The sequence below is a fragment of the Tyto alba genome, unplaced genomic scaffold (assembly GCF_018691265.1).
Source record: "Tyto alba isolate M040663 unplaced genomic scaffold, T.alba_DEE_v4.0 Super-Scaffold_6, whole genome shotgun sequence".
In the NCBI taxonomy this organism is placed as follows: Eukaryota; Metazoa; Chordata; class Aves; order Strigiformes; family Tytonidae; genus Tyto; species Tyto alba.
The window spans coordinates 43,285,288-43,303,908 of NW_024881327.1; the positions used below are offsets into that span (position 1 = coordinate 43,285,288).

The 18,621-nt window shown below is 38.3% G+C and overlaps 1 protein-coding gene across 5 annotated transcripts in view; it reads left to right on the forward strand.

Annotated features, from left to right (window-relative positions):
• SORCS2 (sortilin related VPS10 domain containing receptor 2) overlaps nt 1-18,621 on the forward strand; it is a 564,009-nt gene that overhangs the window by 160,478 nt on the left and 384,910 nt on the right. Inside the window, exon 1 of one of the 5 annotated variants that reach the window (XM_042807693.1) lies at nt 1,490-1,525. The exons of the other annotated variants lie outside the window; for them this stretch is intronic. The gene's annotated coding sequence lies outside the window, so the exon portion shown is untranslated. Of the gene's footprint in view, nt 1-1,489; nt 1,526-18,621 lie in introns of those variants that run through there. 5 annotated transcript variants of the gene reach the window in all.

An 18,621-nucleotide genomic window follows, 5' to 3' on the forward strand; every position in this document is an offset into this window, starting at 1 on the left:
GAAACAACGTCATTCCTTATCCAATTACACTTTAATACTACAAATAAATTTGAAATACTGTGTGCTTCCAAGGTGCTACGGGCATGTAGATCATGTTAAAAATTCTTGTGTGTGTTATAAAAGAAATCTTAGTTGATCATCAGTGAAATGGCACTCTTCTTTATTACATTAAAATTCAGTCACGTTTGAAGAATTGACTCCAGTAGGAATATCAGAATTAAAAAACAGACTAATAAAAAATCCTGTTGCAATGCATTTTTTTCTTCAATTCTAAACTGCAGCTGATCAAGGATGTTTGCTAGCCCATGGTATGAATGGAATAAAAGTTGGTTGGGAATGAATTGCTGCTGTCTAAGTCAGCAACACAGTTGTCCTTTAGAAAACGAGCTTTAGGAGTTAAGCCCTAATTTGATGAATACTTGGTATGTGCCTGGGTGCTTTGCTGAATCATGGTTTCTGTGCTAGAAGTCCAGGCTTGGCTCATCCTAATTGACTCCCCTTTGGGCTGTTGCAAAGTGTTGGCTGGGTTGGATTCTGATTCTGGGAATTCTGCACACTTAGACTGAGCTTTTTTTGTTGAGGCAATGTCTTGTGCAATAGGGAACTACGTGAACTTGCATGTCCCTTCTGTGGCACAACTAATACTTAAACTCTTTTTGTTAAATAGAAGCCTGTGTTTCTGTGCTTCCTAAAGGTCATGATTTCTGTCCCCTTTGAGCACCCCGTGCAGTGTAGTAGGGAAGGGTCATTTTAGGTTTATGATGTGTATTTGAGAAAGTCACCATTCAGGCTCGGAAAATGTTGCTCATGCAGCTGAACAAGTTCATGCTTGTTGCAGTGAGCTGTGGCCACTTGCTGCAGCTGTGTTGCTTTTCTTTAGTTTGGTGGTTGGTTTTTTTTTTTTTGGGTTTTTTTTTTTTTTTTTTTTTTTGTTTTTTTTTTTTTTTTTTCTCAAGCTATGGGTCCTTGTGCTCTGGAAGGTTCTGAGGTCCTCTCTGTGTTTGTGTGCAGTTTAGCAATAAAAATACTTTGTCTTTGGCTTTTGTTTTTCTTCGTGTTTTTTTTTCTTTGTTGTTGTGTTTTTTTTTTTTTTTTTTTGATCAGCAGTGTTAAGACAGCAATTCATGACATTTTTGGTCATTAGCCTCCATTGTGGTTTTTACAATACACCATTATTTTCTTTCTTCTTCATAATGGGCTACTAGTCCAAACCCCTTCCACTTCTGCTGTAGCAGAATGGATTTAACAGAAAACTCACTGAGCTGAAAAAGAATAGTGACTCATCTCCCCTTACTCATCCGCTCATGTACATCTTAATAAAAAGAAGTTTGTTTAATCATTTTGCTATGAATGTAGGGTATAGATTCAGCCTTGTCTTTTCAGTCTGTCAAATTTTTCATTTAAGCAAATGTGATCAAAAGACTTAATGTACTCTTAGAGCCAAGTGAGAGCTCGGGGCAGATCCCAGTCACTCATCCTGCTATAGGAGCCCTGCTGCCCGATCTGGCTGCTCCATCTCATTGCGGTAGGAGATGTGAAAGACATGCTTTGCAGCTATAGCCCTGGTCGCTCTGGGAAACCAGTCACCCTAGCTAAAAATAGTCTCTTCTAAGTTAGCAGCTTTGCTTGTGAATACACAGGCATGAAAAGCTGATTTGGGTATTAAGAGATTCCCATGGTAGACTGGGAACCAGGGCTATCTAGAAAGAGACAGCCAGGAGAAAGAGATGATAAAGATGTAGTGGTTTTAATTCTAGCATTGTCGGTCTATGGAGTGCTTGATGTTGCATCCTTTAATTTTGCTAACCACTGTGTATTTCCTTAAGATGTTAAGGAAAGTCAGAATTTCATCCCACTAAATGCTTTACACATGTATGAGAGAAAACCTTTGTCTCAAAGACTATGATGTTTTAGGAAACCAGGGACTAGGTGAGGAAAACAGGGAATTATTGTATCTTTATCCATGGGAAATTACGGTGAAGGAGACTTTCTTAAGAGGCTGAAAATTTACCACCAGAGGAACTTGATTTGAATTTTCTGTGTTCAGGATGTGAGCCTCCAGACCAGTTCACCTCTTCTCCTTATTCCCTTTGACTTGTCTCAGCCACAACCCCCCCCCCCCCCGCAAAGCTTTCTGTAACTCCATTTCTTTTCAATTGTGCAGCTGAACTGAACTCATCCTGCTGTTGGTGGGAATTTTTCCACTCTGGAGTGAAGCTGGACTCGTCAGTGTTTTATTTGCTGGTGGGACCCACTCATTTTGTCAGCCATAGAAGATTTTCAGATAGATCATCTGTGGTACAAGGAGGAAAATAAAGATGGGGGTTGTGAAATGCAATAGATAAAGGCTTAAGTGGCCAGAATTTAAATCTTAAATTGCCAATTGCATGGCTGGGTAGAAAAAGGAAATGTGGAAGAAAAAGGAGGCAGTAAACATGATGATGAAGTGGATATTACTCAGAGTAAATTATAGCATTCCTGAATGAATGTCTTATCTTTAACAGAGAAATCATTAAATGTTAAACTCACACTATTATTTGTGTTTCATTGGGTAGACTTGCATGTGCAGAAATATCCATTTTAATTAGTGTTGAAAAGAAGTCTCGTGTACAGAGCACTGCCTGGTAGGTATTTTTATACTCTCAGTGAACTCATTTTATATGATGATGATTTCCTCTAATTTTTAATTAACATGTCTAAGTTAGAGTTGGGGAAAATGATCAGTGTTTCATTAACTGCCTCACACTTGGAGTTCTATGCAAACCTAATTGATATGGTTGCTACAGGGTACTTTGTCAAAATGAGCTGTCCTGCCCCTACCTTTCACTCCTTCCTTTTCAGTTATATGAATTTGAGTGACAGCCATACTGCAACAGCATATAGTTTTACCCCTAAAATGACAGCATATGATGTGGCATTATATTTCAATGCAGTGCTTCATTCAGAATATTTCAAAATATTTTATAGACTGTGTATTGGAAGGTAATTTGTTTATCACAGTTATATAGTGCCCCCTCCCCCCTTTGCAAAGAGTGTATATAACAATGCTTAGGAAAAGAAGTGAGGATATTTCTTGCTCTTTCTCTGGAGAAAATGATTAGCTCAACTCTAAGCATTACAATTAAAAATGTACTTACTAGACTGTAACAAATACCCCTAAATTAATAATGTTTAATATCTTAAATTGTTAAAGCCTACTGTTGATATTTATTAATTTATTTAACAATATATACAAATGAATTGCAGTATCTTACTGGAAAAAGTGGTTGAGATGTATGAAGGCAAGATGGACTAGTGGTAAAGGTGGTGTACTTACAAGGCCTTGGCTCGGGTCCTGGCTCTGCCACTAACCAGCCTAATGACTGGGACCAAGTCTCTGGGTACAACTATTGGTGTACTAAAGTCAGTCATTTTTTTGGGGAGGAAGAGACTGTTATTAGTCATACTTTTTTGTAAGTGAGTACGTTCATACAAAATGTTTTTCAATGGGTTTAGGTTAAGATATAGTTATTGTAGCTATAGGATTTCTGTTCCTCTACCATGATAATAAGAAAGGATATGAAAGCAGCAAAGGTAAGAAAGAGTGGAAACTTAGCAATGTATTCAGTCCTCTGCCCATGAATTTTGCCCTGAAGCCGAGTTAGAGATTGTAGTGTCTGAGTAGAAATGTTATCTCTGAACTTTCTTTATCTCAAGAAAAACAAGACTTTTTACTGTCTGCTTATCACAGTGAGAAGAGCTGAGTAGAATAGCAGTAGTAGAGTTGATACCTTATAAATTATTCAGATATGTTTTTATGAAGCTGTTGTAAGGAGAGTAAAAGCTTTGTTTTCTTTATGAAGTGGTAAAAATGGTTATGATATTAAAATATACTTGTTTTCCTCTAAAGTTTTGGACTTAGAAAATTGATCAAGAAATCTTTTGTCTTAAAATATTGCATTCACATGAGATTTTAAGGCATGTGAGATTAATTTAAAAACAGTTTATGTGACATATAATTGCAGAATAATTGGGGTTGTAAGGGACATCTAGACCTGTCATGAGAAGCTCAATGCAACCTGGAAAGATGGGTTACATAAATCTTTGTCTTTGCACCTTGTATTCCAGCTCTGAGAAAAAAGGGATAGGACAGAAACCCAATCTGAAAGAAGAGAGGAGGGTAAAGAGTGCTCAGTTATAAAGGTGATATTAAGTGCAAATTCTAAAGATTCATTTTTCTGGAGAGATGACGAAGATGTGAGTTACGGAGAGATGAGTGAGAGTGTGTCTTTCAGAGGAAGCACATTGCAAGCCCTCAAGCTAACTGAAATGCTGGAGCCGCTTTAGTGCTAAGCGTGATGTAATGCAGTGAATAGTTTACTTTTTAAACTGTTCCCAGTTCTGCAATTTGGAATCTAACCCATTGCATTATGAGAACATAATTTATTTTTCCTGGTAGGCTTTTTAGCATTGGGTAAATATGACAGTCGGAACACATGGTGTTTCCTTAAAAGCTGTGAATTCAAATGATGGCTTAGTGTTGAAAAAAGGATCTTGGATGTTTACAATCCAAGGCAGGTCTGTCAGCTACCAAAGTTGGAGTGTATTTTCCACCAGCTAGACTAGTCCATTTGGGGCAAGTGCCAGGAAAAAAAAATAAAACTTCCCTCAGGGAAGCAGTGGGGACTTAATTCACAATTTTGTGAAAACTGATTATCTTAGTTTCTAGGTTTTAGTTTTGAATCTAGTTCTAGTCAGTATTTCCTTATTTTCAGTCACTGGTACGGACACTGACATGAATTTTGCTGTTAAGTTTGTAGATGGCACATAAATCGTTAAAATAATGAAGGTTGTTGCAAGGATAATCTGAAATGGCCTATAGATGACAAAGTTCTAGCAAAATTAATTTTAGTACAGCCAGATGAAAATCTGTACATCAGGAAGTAAAAAAAGTAGATGGAAGATTCTCAGAGTGGAAGGCTGCTTTGGGAAGTAGCAACCCAGAAGTCAGTGTAAGGTTATTACAGGTAGCTTGCTCAACAAGTACTTAAACTGAATTGGTATGGTAGAGAGGGCTCATGAGGTTTGTTTTTGATGCTGAAATTCCTATCTCTGTTTGTGAACTGAACTTGGAAGATTGTTCTTTCTTTCATACTTTTTTATTTCCGCCCCCCCCCCTCATTTTCTCTGTCAGTAGACTTTTCCTTGACAAACTTCCTCTTATGCAGAAAATCAGTTGGAGTCTACTGGCAATCAGCCCAGGGAAGCAGACACTAGTTAGAATAATTATTGCTGAAGGTGTAGGTGGAGGTCTACAAACCCTAAGGCTAAACAAGAGGAGACGGATTAGAAACAGCTCTTTGGAGTCTGAGAGATGAATAATGTCTGGGCTTGGAAAGTTCTTGGGGAGAACCTGGTGGTGTGGATGAAAAAAGGGTGATTATTTTTGTATGTATCTGCATTAATTTAATCCTCCCTCTGCATGCCCTAATTTTATTAGGTGTTTGCCACGTAATCTTTCTCTTGTAGGGAAAGAAGAACAAAATATTTAACATAGCTCTCCAACAGCAGCACCGTGTTGGCTTATCCCAGAATCACTATTCATGGAAACGTGTGATGAAGCTCCTGTAAGCTGTGGGCTGTCTGCAAAGGGTGTATCAAGTACAAGTCAGAAAATTAACTTGTCTTTGCCTCTAGTAGCTGCTGTTCAGATCTGGTGCCCTGACTTCAGAAGTGTTCTCAATTCTAGAGGACATACTCTGATGATAAGGGGTGAGGAGTGGACCCACAAAAATTGATCCAGATGCTGAAAAACAAGCTTTATGAGGTGCATTGGGGAGGCCAGTCATTAATCTTACCAAAGCAAAAGGTCAAGAGATAATGTGATTGCTGTGTATAAGTACTTATATATAGAGAATATATTTGTCAGCAGGGACCTTTTAATCTCCTATACAAGTGCATTACAAGATCCTATAGCTAAAAATCGAAGCTAGACAAATTTAGTCTAGAAATAAGTCATCATTACCTGGCTGTCCATATAAATAAATACTGGGACTCTTTACTGGAGGGAGATGTAGTAACTATATGTTTTTTGAAAACATATAGGTAGCTGTATTTTGAGCAATGTGCTTTAAGCATGCTTCTGAGTTATATGTATTTGGGTCTGGAAGGGAAGGAGGAGAGGAAGCTGAACAGGAAGGACCAGATGATCCCTTCTAGCTTTGGACTTTGCATCTGAGATGCCTTCAGTGTATTCCTTTCATTCGAGGGCCATTTGAGTGTTCATAATGGCTGCAAATCTCAAGCAAGTTGATAATTATCTGATACCTCAGAGCATCTGTCTGCAGGAGATTAGGAGAGAGACTGTTTCCTCCTGGACATGTGGTTGGCTTTAGTTGCAGTCGCCCCTGCCTAAGTGCACCCCCCAACAAGGGTATGTTTCTTCAGGGACTTGAGGAGAGCCACAGCCTGGGGTGACACAGTGCCTGAGATAATGAATGCAAGGAACCTAGATCTCTGGCTTACCACCTCTTTATAAAGAGAGCTTTTTAGGAAATACAATTGTTTTGTGCTTTACAAGAGCCATTACCACTGCCCAGAATTGCTGCTCTCCCATTGATCTATCAAGAGACCATCTTCTCCTTACCCCTGTGTCACAGGTAAACAGTCTTGACTGTGGGAATTTTGTCCTTGTTCTCCCTTCCCAATATAAGAGCAAATTATTAAATTAATGATTTAGAATAAATCAGAATATCATGCCTGTTTCTGATGCATAAGTCTTCAGGAAAAATCATAGGATTTTACACAAAATACAAATAATGTTAGGGTAAGTTGGACTTATGGGTACCTTTTAGGAGCTAGAATCTAGATTTTAGTGAATCTAAAAGCTAGACTACAAAATGTCCTACAAGCTGACATGCCTAAGTACAGAAATCATTCACTTCACAGTAAAAATGAACCACTGATGGGAAGAAAAAGGTTTATTTTTGTAGAAACATGTATTCTTGGGCTGTTTTTTTGTTTTTGTTTTTTTTTTTTTTGTTTGTTTGTTTTTTTTTTTTTTTTTTTTTTTTTGTGATCATTACCTGCTATGAAGACCATTATCCTTTACTGCATTGAACATTACTGGAATTAAGGCTGTAGTTGCAATTCCTTTAAGAAATATCTATTTCCATGGATTTGCAGCTCAATTCTGAGATTTCTGGATAAGAAACATTTAGCTACAGGCAGTTATTTAATTTTTTATTTCTGTCCTTTTCATTTGGTGTCAAAAATAAAATTTTAAACATCATTATTTTCTGAAACTATAAAATAAACAGATTGTCTTGGAAGCTTACTGATTCCCCCCATTTTATTTTTTATTTTTGTCCATCCCCCTATCCCTCTTCTAGCTGAAGTGGGATGAATCCTTTTCTGTAGTCTGTCAGTGTGAAATAACCATGAGAGTCACTGCAAAGCTGAATGTTAATTAATAATTAAAGACAGATCCAGAGGAGTGTATCTATAATGCATTGATTTGTGGGGGGTGTGGGGGGAAGGGTATGTAAGTTGCTTTTTTTTTTTTTTTTTTTTTTTTTTTTAAGAAAAGAAAGACCTAGCATCTAGTCTTGATTTTAGACAGAAATTCATTTTACAAACTTCAGACTAAGCTTCTTATTAGTCATAACACCGTTCCTGGATACAGTGAGTTAGGTATTCACTTTGCAGGTCTCTCAGTCCTTGTTCATATTAGCTGGTCTTGCACAGACCATTAGTGTTCTTTGCTCTGAGAAAATAAAAAAAAAAGCAAGGATAACCCTAGGTACCAGGGTACTAAAACCAAAACAAAGACTTGCCTGAGCTGTGATCAGAGACTGTGCACATTTCCCTAAGCTATTTCTCTTAAGTCACTGAGGAGTAAATATTTCTTAGGGACTGACAGTTCTCCGAAAAGCTTAACCCACTGAGAAAATGGACCCTGTCTGAGTTGGATAGGAACCAAAGAACTGAACCGATGTGTTTGAGCATCTGCTTTCCCCTTCCTGGCTGATGCATTTATCTGGTAGCACATTTACTGTCTTTTTTTTTTTTTTTTTTATTCATGGGGAATTCACATTGTTTCCAGGTATCTGATGATTCCTATTTTTTTTGACTGTAGTGCTCTGTGTCCTTTACATCCATATTTTGGATCTCTTCTTTCTTTTGATCAAATATTTTTTGATCATTGTCCTGTTGTGCCTTAGTTAATTGGTGCAGCTGGTTAAAATCAGTATGTGTTATATCTCCTCCCTGAGAAATGCCTACTATCTAAAAAAATAATGGCATTGGGAGAGGTTGGAATATTCTTTCTGTGCTGATGAAAGGATATTTTTTTTGTTCCAAAGTGTGGAAATTAAAGGAGTTGAATGTTGTTTCAGATGTATGGTTGATACATTTTTCATGTGGCCTTTAATCGCGTAAAATTCTTGCAAAATACAGTATTTTGTAAAAACCAGATATATGTAGTTGATCATGGATTGACATACTAGGTCTGAGGTTATTTCCAGTAGTTTGTCTCTGCTTTCTCTTCTACACTGTGAGTGAACTTTTACTTTAAGAAATGTCTATTTAGAGAGATTTTCAGAAGTGTAAGTTCCCACTATAGGATAAAAAAACTTGCATCATTAAGTATAACCCTAGCTGTCCTCTTTGAGTGGTCTCGTGTTGCTTATATCTTGACATTTAAAGTCATAAGTTTATACTATGTGCATTTTGTGGAAAATACAGCGTGGTTGTTTCTCTTGTGCACAGAACGTATGAGAATTTTGCAAATACTGGTTTTATCAAAATTGGATCCTTCCCTTCATTAAAGAAATTTCAAGATCTGATTTACTTTTAATATGTTTAGAATGGGCTTAATCCAGATTCCCATTGGTTTAAGCAGACTTTGGATCAGACTCGGTACAAATGGATGGATATGGAAGAGTGAGGAGGGAGCAAGAAAAACATCCAATTGCTAACAACACTATGCTGAGAAGTTGCCATTGGGTTTGGGCTGTATCCTCTGCATGCTGATTGTTGTGCCTTTCTGTCATGGCATCAGTTAAACCCAAAGTCCAAACTCAAGCAAAACAATTTGCAAGAATTAAAAGGCTCAGATATTTCCTTTGTTTTGGGATAAGGTAATTTCCATAAGAAAAAGACTATTGACTTGTAAACAGAGAAGTCTGTGTTGTAATTTTCAGAAATAGAATATAAATAGAGAGGCATTTACAATACAAATATAGAAAAAACTCATTAGAGAAAAAAGATTGGAAAATAAATAGCAGTTCCAGAGAGATGCTCAGTATAATGAAGGACAACAGCGAATGTTTCTGTACACTGAACAGAAGTTTTAACTGTTTAATAGTATTAAGTTCTGTAACAATGTACCATGTTATGAAATACATCATAGTCATACATTCCATTTTGAAGAAATGAAAGGTATTTTTTTAATAGTTACAAAAACTAGTCTGCTATACCTTCTGAGATTATATATAGTTGCATAAATTTATTCTCTTTCCTCAGATTTCTTATTCCTTGACAGAAAGGCAGGTAGGGCAAAAAATGAATTTTTGCCATATTGAAAATGTTGACTTTTTGGCACAGTTTATATGACACATCAGATAGGACATCTGAGGTATAGAAGCACATAACTACTTCAGACCTCCTAGCTCTGTAAAGTGCTGGTACATTGCTGTAAGTCATGGGTACCAGCCTTTGAGTCAGTGGCCTTAAAAAAGTGCAAGGGGGTCTGGAAGCATCATGCATTGGAAAAGAAGATCCTTAAGGTTAGTCCTGTCTCTGTCCCTAAGGGCTGATCTATCCTAAAGTTAGTTATACATCTGTGCCTCCATTTACCAACAGTAAAATAGACAATACTACTGTCTTATGATAAGGGGATACAAGAAACCTGAAATTATTGCATTTCTACATAAGAGTCATGAGAAGGTGTGCTAGAGGTAACTGTTCTAGGTATGAATTAAAAATATTTTCCTTCCTAATATTGTGCTGCTTGACTGTTGTACCTATCCTTATACCTATGAAGACAGAAAAGAGTAATTCTCATAACACAAAGAAAGATTTTCTTAACCTATTTCTAAAACAACCTGGGATCACAGGGGAGAGACCAAGCATGAAAACCATCAATCTCTAAGGGGGAGAATTTCACATTAAGAGTTGTTACTGAAACTGCTTTGCAGCCCTAGCTACAGCCTGCTAAATGCTGACATACAAAAACTGTCTCCAAAGAATCTGTCAAATGCCTAAGTCTTTGCTGGAGTAAAATAAAGAAATATAGACCTCATTTATCAGAGCCTACAATCTTTTCCAGCTTGTATCTACTTGATCCGAAGGTCATTTAAAATGTATTAGAGGTTTAAGATTGGAATGCGAGACTAATTTGAAACCTGGCTCTAAGATGACCGAGCGTGTTAATATTCTTCATAGTGGTTAAACTAAAGCGTAGCATCCATGTGGCAGGACGGCATTAGCTAGGGATCCAAAATGATGTGGCATTGCCTGGTGAAATAGCTGTTTCTTTCCATAGATAATGCTGTATAATTCCACTTAGCTTTAGTGGCCTTGTGGCTCTTAAAGTAATGAACACCTAGGGCAGAGGCTGGGTGAGGAAATACAAAAAGCTGGCAAAAACTCAGTGCTCACAGATTGAAAACCTCCTGGCTTGGCTTTGGACGAATGTGGAGAACTCTCCAGCACTCCCCTGGCCCCTTCCAGTGTTTTCTCTGACATATTTGGCCCTTGACCAATTTTCCCAACTGCTCCCAAGCCCTTTCTAATAGCTTTCTAACCCAGTTGGATGTTCCCTCAGCTCCTTTACGCCCTTTCCATTGGCACGGATATGAAGTTCTGCTGCTTCAGGGATAATGCTGAAGATAAATGTGCTTTCATCCTTCTTCCTCTCAAAGGGGGTCATTCCCAGTATTTTACAGTAGCTGAATTCTGTTAATGTAATTTGAGGTGTTCCAAATTTATTCTAAATGTGGCCAAAGGGAGCAGACGGGCTTGGCATTTGAGTGGGAATGGTCTGTTTTCACACCATACTAGGGGCAGTGTGTTGGTAATCAATTATTTTAGCAAGAAATTAATTATTTAGCTGAAATTAATTATTTTAGCAAGATATGTACAGATGAAACAGTTAAAATGAAAGGCAAATGTAGAGAGACCAACTTTCACCCAGTAAAGGACAATGAGGGGATAGCATTTAGCCTAGTCTGCCCCTGTGTGAAGCTGCAGTACAAATGATCCTTGTTTGGAGAGACACCTGGGCCCACCCCAGTGGGAGGGTGATTGTGCAGGGGAACTAAGGGATTTTTCAGACAGCACTTGAAGTAACATACCTAGATCTCTTCTGTGTTATTCCTGTTTTACTAGGCAACCCCTTGAATTCCCACCACCCCCTATCTCCCGCTCCCCCCTCCCACCCCCATTTTTGTGTCATTCTCTAAGCCAGATTTTGTCTGTGGAATAAGGGGTATTAAAGTACCCCTGAGCATGTTGAAATCGTAGAATGGTTTCAGTTGGAAGGGACCTTAAAGATCATTTAGTCCCAACCCCCCTGCCATGGGCAGGGACACCTTCTACTAGACCAGGTTGCTCAAAGCCCCGTCCAACCTGGCCTTGAACCCTTCCAGGGAGGGGGCAGCCACAGCTGCTCTGGGCAACTTGTTCCAGTGCCTCACCACCCTCATAGTGAAGAATTTCTTCCTTATATCTATTCTAAATCTACCCTCTTTCAGTTTAAAGCCATTACCCCTTGTCCTATCACTATGTACCCTTGTAAAAAGTCCCCCTCCATGTTTCTTGTACACCCCCTTTAAGGACTAGAAGGCCAATATAAGGTCTCACTGGAATCTTCTCTTCTCCAGATTGAACAACCCCAACTCTCTCAGCCTGTCTTCATAGGAGAAGTGCTCCAGCCCCTTGATCATCTTTGTGGCCCTCCTCTTAACTTGCTCGAGCAGGTCCATGTCTTTCTGATGTTGGGGCCCCAGCACTGGACACAGTACTGCAGGTGGGGTCTCGTGAGAGCAGCGCAGAGAGGGAGAATCACCTTCCTCAACATATTGGCCACACTTCTTTTGATGCAGCCCAGGGTACAGTTGGCTTTCTGGGCTGTGAGTGCACTCTGCCAGGTCATGTTGAGCTTCTTGTCAACCAACACCCCCAAGTCCTCCTCCACAGGACTGCTCTCAATCTACTCCTCACTCAGCCTGTATTTGTGCATGGGATTGCCCTGACCCATGTGCAGGACCTTGTACTTGGCCTTGTTGAACTTAATGAAGTTTGCCTGGGCCCACCTCTCAAGCCTGTCAAGGTCCCTCTGGATGGCATCCCTTCCCTCCAGCGTGTCAGCCACACCGCACAGCTTGGTGTTGTCAGCAAACTTGATGAGGGTGCACTCAATCCCATTGTCTGTGTTGCCAACAAAGATGTTAAACAGCACTGGTCCCGATACCAACCCCTGAAGAACACCACTTGTCGCTGGTCTCCACTTGGACATCAAGCTGTTGACCACAACTCTCTTGAGTGCGACCATCCAGCCAATTCCTTATCCACCAAGTGGTCCATCTGTCAAATCCATGTCTTTCCAATTTAGAGACAAGAATGTCATGCAGTGTCGATGCTTTGCACAAGTCCAGGAGATGATGTCAGTTGCTCTTCCCTTATCCACCAACACCGTAACCCCATTGTAGAAGGCCACCAAATTTGTCAGGCACAATTTGATGTTAGTGAAGCCAATGTTGGCTGTCACCAATCACCTCCTTATTTTCCATGTGCCCTAGCATAGCTTCCAGGAGGATCTGCTCCATGACCTTGCTGGGCACAAAGGTGAGACTGACTGGCCTGTAGTTCCCTGGGTTTTCCTTTTTTACCTTTTTAAGAATGGGGGCTATGTTTCCCCTTTTCCAGTCAGCAGAAACTTCACCAGACTGCCACGAATTCTCAAATGTGATGGACAGTGGCTTAGCCACATCATCCTCCAGTTCCCTTGTGACCCACAGATGCATCTCATAAAGTCCCGTGGACTTGTGCACCTTCAGGTTTCTCAGGAGGTCTCAAACCTGATGATCTCCTACAGTGAGCGGTTCTTCATTGTCCCAGTCCCCGCCTTTGCCGTCTGCATTTTGGCCAGTGTGGCTGGAGCACTTGCTGGTGAAGACTGAGGCAACAAAGTCACTGAGTACCTCAGCCTTCTCCATGTCCCAGGTAACCAGGTCTCCCCCTCTTCCTTCTGGAGAGGGCCCACATTTCGCTAGTCTTCCTTTTATCACCGACATTACCTATAGAAGCTTTTCTTGTTGCCCTTGATGTCCCTGGCTAGATTGAATTCTATCATAGCTTTAGTTTTCTTAACCTGATCCCTGGCTGCTCAGACAGTTTTAATGCGGTTCATTGCAACACGCATGCTCCATATCATAAAAGGTGTGAAACAAGTTTTGCATTTGCTTCTGCTATGTCTCTTGTCTTCTGACTAAAATATTAATCTGCATCACTGTCACTGTAATATAACTGCTTTGATCTTTAGCATTTCTGTCCTGGCAGTATGCCTTTCAGGTAGGAGTGTGCTGTTGTCCCCTTCTGTAGATCATGTGGCCATGTTTGTTTTTCTCATTTATAAAGAAAAAATTTAGGTACTTACAATATTCAGGAAATATAAAGTCTAGTCCTTATTCATGTTAAGAAGGATATTAAACATTGCAACTCTTTGATCTTGATGTAGCGTCAAAGTTCTTGCTCCCATATACGGTGTTATAAAGCCTCTTTATGATAGGCAATTAAGTCTTATTTGAAGACTATAAGCCATTCTCAGAGATAATTAAATGTAATTTTGAGGTCAGTGTAGGTTGATGCAACCTCTGATAAATATGATGTTATCTGGTACAATGATATTTAACCCTGTGGTTCTGGTGAAGGCAGAACATCTGTGAGGGAGAAGAACCAGTATAAAAACATCTGCCAACAGCCCTGCATCAAATGAACAGTTTTCCCAGCTTGTGGTATCCTCTACAGATGTTTCCATATGTCTTGCATAATACTGTCTTTTTTAAAATAAAAAGAGTAATTATTTTTACATGGTAATTTTAAAAAAAAAAAAAAAAAAAAAAGCTCTGGCTTTGAAAAGGGATTTAGTGATGCAGATTGAAAGCCCACTTTCAATTTTTGTATTTTACTATTGGGCAGTAACAGTGCATGACAGACCAGGAATTTTCACAAACAGCACTTAAAATTTGATCTTTCTTTTCTGGTAGTGAATAGCCATATAACATCGATGACCAAGGTAAATTGCCTGTCCATAATATTGGATTCCTGAAATATCTGGAAGGAAGTAAAAATGTTTTACATATGTCTTCTTTGGATGTCAGCTCTGCTTCCTTTTGAATTTTCATGGGAATGGAAAAGAATATTCAGACAATAGGTTTGCTTCTGCAGGAAGGATTGATAATCCAATTTAGAATACATTATTTAAGGAGATAAGTAAAGCTAGTCTATATTTCAAAAAAATTTACAATTAGGAGTCAAGCTAGACTAGGAAAAAAATATTCTTGTTTCATGCTTTAGAAATTCATTCTCTTGACATGTTTACAGATGTGGTTTTAAGAGTTTATCAAATGCTATGTTAAAAATATAAACCTAAAAAATACCCAGGTTGTGCAGAAAAAGGCAATGGCAGAGTACTGGAGATTTTGCATGAGAAGTGACATTGTTTTGGGCTCTTTGAAAAGGAACAGAAAGTTTAACTCACCAAATAGTTAAAATGTTAGATGCTGTTTCCCAAGCTGCAGATTTAATCTAGAATTTTGGGCCATGTAATTCTGTGGCCTTCAAATTGAGTTCCCATTTGTTTGAGCAAGCTCTGAATCTGCAGTGTGCCCACAAATCTCAGAGCTGCATGTGATGATTATAGAAATGAGTAGTAACATGAATATGTTAGAATAGCAGCAATCCAGATTGGTTGACCAATTTTACATATGCTTTGATTTTTGAAGACTAAGCATTAAAAAAACACAATAGTCTTTATTGTGTTGATGGGTCAGGCAGTACCATCTTGAAGCCTGTGTTTATCCAAGCAGCCAACTGCTAAAAATTTAAATAACAGCCCAACTGCCTAAGTAGCAAATTGCTGAAGGTTGGATAATATATTTGGGAAGCATCTTTATTTAAATGCTTTCCCCATTCTTATACTTTTGTATTTTTTGTTTGCTACTGTTGGAGACAAGTTACTGACCTAAATGGACCTGTGGTATGAACCAGTATGGATACTTTAGCCCTGTGGCCACCTGTCAAATATGATTGAAATCAGTCAGTGGATTTAGAACGATAAGGTAGGTATAAGCAGCCAAAAGCATATCTATCTATACAGTGTACACGTAGTGCTGTCACATAAATATAATTTTCTTAGGAGCTTGCACAGGAAGTCTGACATGACTTGTTGATGAAGACTTCTCTTTTTCTGAACTTGGACTGTAACCAACTAAAGGCAGCAGGTTGGGTTTTTTTTCTGTGTTTGTACAGTGCTAACAGAATAGAATCCTGTTCTGTGCTAGATAGTGGATTAAATATATGCTATACCTTAAAGTTACTCTTCTGTATAAATGTTTGCAGGGTCAATGTGTAAAGTACTATGTTTAACATGGCTTTGAATCTGGAAGCAATCGCAGCCACTGCTTTCAAGACCATGCACTTATTCAGCTCTTGTGGATAGAAATACTTCTTAGAGAATAGGAATTGAGCCGTTATTGTGTCTTACCTTGAATTATGGATAAATTCACTGTACAGAATTATTACTAATGCTTAAGACAAGGTTCAGTCAGTGACTTCATATACAGTAAGTTCTATCTTCTTCCAATACATTTCAGTTGGAAGAACTATAAATCTAATTCTTTAAGTCTTTCCTGTTAAGTCATGGGTTGCTTTTATGACCTTTATTACCAGAGAGGAGAAGCTTATACAGTGAATCCTTAATAGCTCTAGTAATGGTCTAAATGTCTCCTTTTACACCTTTCATCATAATGCTGCAACAGAGTAAAGCTAAACATTCTTTCTCAATTTACAGTTCTCCCAGTGTAATCAAATTACTATGAAGTAGTTCATAGTATTAAGACAATTTGTCCATATAACAGACCTGTGGTAATATAACATTATATTAATAATCTCTTGGGTTTTACCTTTTTGGTAAGAGTCTTTGTTTTAAATAGTGAATGTAAAAACTAATGTCGACCTTAGCATGATGATTGAAGAGCCTGCTGCTCCAAAATTGGAAATGGCTTGAGGGATTGGAGCAGTAGATGATTGCCGATAATTTGTTAAGGAGTTTTTTGATTACTAGTTGTCAGAAAAGTTTTGGAAGTACAGGAGGTGGTGGTGACAAATTAATAGGCTGAGCCTAGAACATCTTGATCTCCCTGAAATAGTTATAGTTTAATAGCTGAAAAAGTGAGTTAGACTGTGTTCTTGAATAAAACAACAGTATATGTTCCAGTCATATGAGTATTAAGTTTCTGCTCAAGTGACTCTCATAAACACTCCTCTTGATTTCAGTGAGTTCATTCACATGAATTAAATTAAGCAGATGCTAAAAAGTTTTCAAGAACATGAGTCTGTTTAAGTAGTATATTTTCCTGGTAGCTCTGGCTGCCCAGAAGTATTTACAGTGTGCTCTCACCTTCTAATAAACTTGGAAAAACAAAAAAACTTGCAATCATACTTGCAAGTATGCGTCTTTTTCTATTAAACTTCTGAATAGATGCAAATAAAACAATGAATTTGTCAGGACAAATGAAAGAGGTCAAATAAAGCTTAATCCATAAGAATCTCCATGTATATAAAAAAAAGAGAGATCTGTATTAAGAATGGTCCATGAAAGAAAACATAATGGAGAAAGCATAGGATAGAGAAAGCATTTTTTCCATGAATCAATGTTGATCAAAAAGAGAAGGATCTTAGCAAATCCTTCACAGAAGAGGAAAAAAACCCCAAAGATAAAATATAAACACCAGGGAAAGTGATTGATCTAAATTTCATTACTTTTCTCAACCCTCTTAGGTGACGTGGTGATGAAAAGAGAGGATTAAAATGGACTTCTTTAAAGCCAAAATTTTATTAGGAAATTATTAAGAGCGCATTTTATCTCTTAAAGTGAAGGTTTGCTCCTTTTGGTCCAGCCTTTCTGCAAAAGATTTTCAGAAAAGTGTAAGCAAAAAGAAGAGGGGAAAAATGTAGATCATTCTAACTTTATTTATTTATGGATAATAAGATCTGTGTAATTTTCCATTTGTTTTCCCTGTCTGTCATTCACTGCAAACTGAAGACAGGTCTATATCCTATATATCTATATCTGTGCGTCAGAAACTGCTACAACTCTTGTTTGAAGAACACTTTTGAGGTGTGACTACTATAAGAGTCAGAATCCACTGAGACAGGAACTGTGTTATGAAAGGAGGAGAATGGCATGTGAGAATCAAAATTCTCTCTGTGCACATCCCCTCTCCCCCACCCCACCCCTCCCCAACCAAAAAAAAAAAAAAAAAAAAAAAAAAAGGTGTGGGGGGAGAATGAAAAAGTAGAGCTAGAGAAATATCTGAACTTTATGGTCTCCTAGCCTGGACAAATTGATCAGAATTACAGTTATTACTTCCACTGAAAAGTTACTTCCAATGCACCTTGCATATGTTTTTTTGAATCCTAAGGGTTTTATCTTCCATACCTTGGCCCATATGGAGAAATACTGGCCAACTCTGGCTTTATGGACAGGTTAAGGGCTTTAGTAAAGGAACAAAGAATAGAGTACTACTGTTGTGATAGAAGTGTAAAGTTTTAATTTCCTTTTTTCTTTTTTATTTTAAATTTGTACTGTGTGACATAGTTGGTGCATACCTGCCATGTAGCATCAAAAAAAAAAAAAAAATATTGGAAGGAAAAGTGTGAAAATATTGCCTCTTGAATTCTATGCAGGGAACCTGGCAGGAATCTGGAGATACAATGCTCTGTTTATTGTAATGTTCCTGAAGGGAGGTGAAACTGTAGTGATCTGCCGTCTTTCTGCAAAGGGGCAGAAGACACTGGGATCCGAGCAAGCAGTAGAAGGGTAATCAGAAAGCTGTAAGATGTAACAAAATCTGCTCCTAAGAGAAGTCTGTAATGCTCAAATACTGAGCAAGGGATCTGCATCAGACATCCATGTCTTTATTTTGGACCAAATTATGTATGTATTTTTACTTGTGTTTACTTAAAGCCTCCAAACAAACAAAATTTCAATCTTTGAGCTTCATTAATGTTTTCCTTCTTTAGTGGTTGCAGGTAGAAAGGCCTTGGTGGTGTTATTGATAACAAACATGTCTGAGGGATCTGGGAAGAAGAAATGCTTAGGGACTTTTGTTTCAGGGCAATGAAAGGAGAAGGGATACATTTCTTAGATATATTTAACCAGAAGCACTATCAGATTTTCATAAACCCCAAGTACACAACAGTGAATTATTCTTGCCACCTCCATTGATATACTGTGGGAACTAACTCAAAGAACTGGGTGCATTTAAGATGAAATGGCTTAATACGGTTTCACAAGTCTCCTCATAAAAGAGGAGACTGGATGCTCTAGGAGATGTCTAGGTAACCTTAAAAATC